We start from the raw sequence: 2996 nt of genomic DNA on the forward strand, positions 1-2996 counted from the left end.
CTACTAAAAATGCAAAAATTAGCCGAGCGTGGTGGGGGGCGCCTGTAGTCCCAGCTACTCGGGAGGCTGAGGCAGGAGAATGGCGTGAACCCGGGTGGCGGAGCTTGCAGTGAGCTGAGATCGCTCCACTGCACTCCAGCCTGGGTGACAGAGCGAGACTCTGTCTCAAAAAAAAAAAGAAAAAGAAAAGGTCGTATCACCAAAGACCTTGTGTATGAAAGTGGTAGAGGCAACATAATGTTTAAGAGAATGGACTTTGGAGTAAACTACCTGTGTTCAAGTCCCAAGCTAACTAAATTTAAACCTAAACTCCCTATAGTAAAGTGAGATAATAGGACCTGTCTCTTGGGTTGATGGGATAATTATTTGTCCCTGGGCTCATAGGATGATTATCTGCCCTTGGAGTGGAGGGAAGAGGTATCTTCCACAGAGAAGGGACTCTTCTCTTCTTCCCTCTGTAAATGAATGGAAATTGTATCTCTCAGTGGTGAACAACTGTGCTCCTTGGATCCCGAAGGCAGGGGTCTGCAAACTTTTTGCTCCCTTTCTCTCAAAATAATTTTGTTGTTTTTGTTTGTTTGTTTGTTCGAGACAGCCCCTCACTCTGTCACCCAGGGTGGAGTGCAGTGGTGTGATCACAACTTACTGCAATTTTCACCTCTACCTCCGCCACCGTGCCCAGCTAATCAATTGAGTCCTGGACTCAAGTGATCCTCCCAACTCAGCCTCCCAAGTAGCTGACACTAGAGGCACACACTATCATTGCCCAGCTAATTTTTGTATTTTTGGTAGAGACAGGGTTTCACCATGTTGCCCGGGGTGGCCTCAAACTCCTGGGCTCAAGCAATCCTCCCGCCTTGGCCTCCCAAAGTGCTGGGATTACAGGTGTGAGCCCCCATGCCTGGCCATCTCAAACTGTGTGTACTGCCTGATATATTTTAAAGTTGAAATTTAAAATCTTTATCACAAGTTTAAAAAATTGCAAAGTACGTGATTTCTGCTCTATTGTTAATATTGACATTTTTACCGTTACATTATTTAAAATATATTCACAAAAATTAAATACTGCACTTTGACAACTTGATATCCACAATCATCTCATTATTATTATTATTATTATTATTTGGAGATGGAGTCTTGCTGTGTTACCTTCACTGGAGTGCAGTGGCGCGATCTCGACTCACTGCCACCTCCGCCTCCTGGGTTAAGCAATTCTCCTGCCTCAGCCTCCTGAGTAGGTGGGATTGATTACAGGTGCCCACCACCACACCCGGCTAATTTTTGTATTTTTAGTAGATATGGAGTTTCACCATGTTGGCCAGGCTGGTCTCGAACTCCTGACCTCAGGTGATCTGCCCGCCTCGGCCCCCTAAAGTGTTGGGATTACAGGTGTGAGCCACCGTGCCTGGCCTATTTTATTTATTAATTAATTTATTTACTTATTTATTATTTTTTGAGATGGAGTCTTACTCTGTCACCAAGGCGGGAGTGCAGTGATGCGATCTTGGCTCACTGCAACCTCCGTTTCCTGGGTTTAAGCGATTCTCCTGCCTCAGCCTCCCGAGTAGCTGGGACTACAGGCGCCCGCCACCACGCTCGGCTAATTTTTTGTATTTTTTTTAGTAGAGACGGGGTTTCACCGTGGTCTGGATCTCCTGACCTTGTGATCTGTCCACCTTGGCCTCCCAAAGTGCTGGGATTACAGGCGTGAGCCACCGCGCCCGGCCCAAATAATGATTTTTAATAAATGTTTTATGATTATATAGAGCTATCTTCAGTTAACTTGAAGGTACTTTACATATATATTTATTGCAATGGTACTAAGCATTTTACTTGTGAATTTTATTACATTGTGTTAAGTAAGTTAATAATGAATAAATAAGCATGATTATAGAGGTTATTTCAGTGTTAACTGTGTTACTTAGATATTAGTGTTTCTTTAATGCCCCATGTTTCTTTTTTTGTTGTTTTTAAAAGCTACAGAAGTGATAAACAAGTCCAGTGTTAAGTATTCAGTACAACTTGAAGATGGGAAGAATCGATCACCAGAAAAAAAGGTAAATCATTGCAAATATGAGTAATTTTAAACAGATAACACTCATTTGTTCAACAGATACTTATTAAGTGTTCTACTATGTGCTAAGCACTGTAGATACAACACCTAAAAAAAAAAAAAAGAAGGGTGTTCTTGCTCTCCAAGAGCTTATAGTTTAATTTGGATGTGGGGAGGGGCAAGTAAGCACCATGAGAGAAGTAAGTTCAGAGTGCTCTGGGACAACAGGAAGGACATCTAACTCAGTTTTGTGCTATTTCATTTTGCCCTTCTGGGTATTTACGAGAAGAATCAGGGATGTCTTTCTGAAGTATGAAAATTATATCTGAGTTGAGATCTATTGGATGATTAGGAGTTGATCAACCTAGGCTGGATGCAGTGGCTCACACGGGTAATCCTAGCACACTGGGAAGCTGAGCAGGGTGGATCACTTGAGGCCAGGAATTTGAGACCAGCTTGGGCACCATAAGGAGACTCTGTCTCTACAAAAAATAATACAAAAAAAAAAAAAATTAACTGAGCATGGTGGCCTGCTCCTGTAGTCCCAACTACTCAGGAGGCTGAGGCTGGAGGATCACTTGAGCCAAGGAGTTTGAGGCTGCAGTGAGCTGTGATTGCACCACAGCACTCCAGCCTGGGCAACAGAGCAAGACGCAGTCTCTAAAAAATAGAAATAAAAAATAAAAAGATCCCCACCTTTAAGGGAGTAGGGGCAGGACATTGAGAACATTTTCAGATAAGGGAAGAAAACTTGGAACTTTGGGTAGTGGAAATAATAGAAGTTCAGAAAGGTAGGGATATAACATTCACAATGGGTGCGTTATGTGGCATGGGCTAGAGAGGAGATATAAGAAGAGGTTGTGGCCGGGCGCGGTGGCTCACACCTGTAATCCCAGCACTTTGGGAGGCCGAGGCAGGCGGATCATGAGGTCAGGAGATGGAG

The 2996-nt window shown here is 43.5% G+C and overlaps 1 protein-coding gene across 2 annotated transcripts in view; it reads left to right on the top strand.

Annotated features, from left to right (window-relative positions):
- Nucleotides 1-2996, top strand: part of LOC105532652 (HAUS augmin-like complex subunit 3) — a 191743-nt gene that overhangs the window by 31626 nt on the left and 157121 nt on the right. The window lies entirely within an intron of this gene.

The sequence above is a fragment of the Mandrillus leucophaeus genome, unplaced genomic scaffold (genome assembly GCF_000951045.1).
Source record: "Mandrillus leucophaeus isolate KB7577 unplaced genomic scaffold, Mleu.le_1.0 Scaffold98, whole genome shotgun sequence".
Lineage (NCBI taxonomy): Eukaryota > Metazoa > Chordata > Mammalia > Primates > Cercopithecidae > Mandrillus > Mandrillus leucophaeus.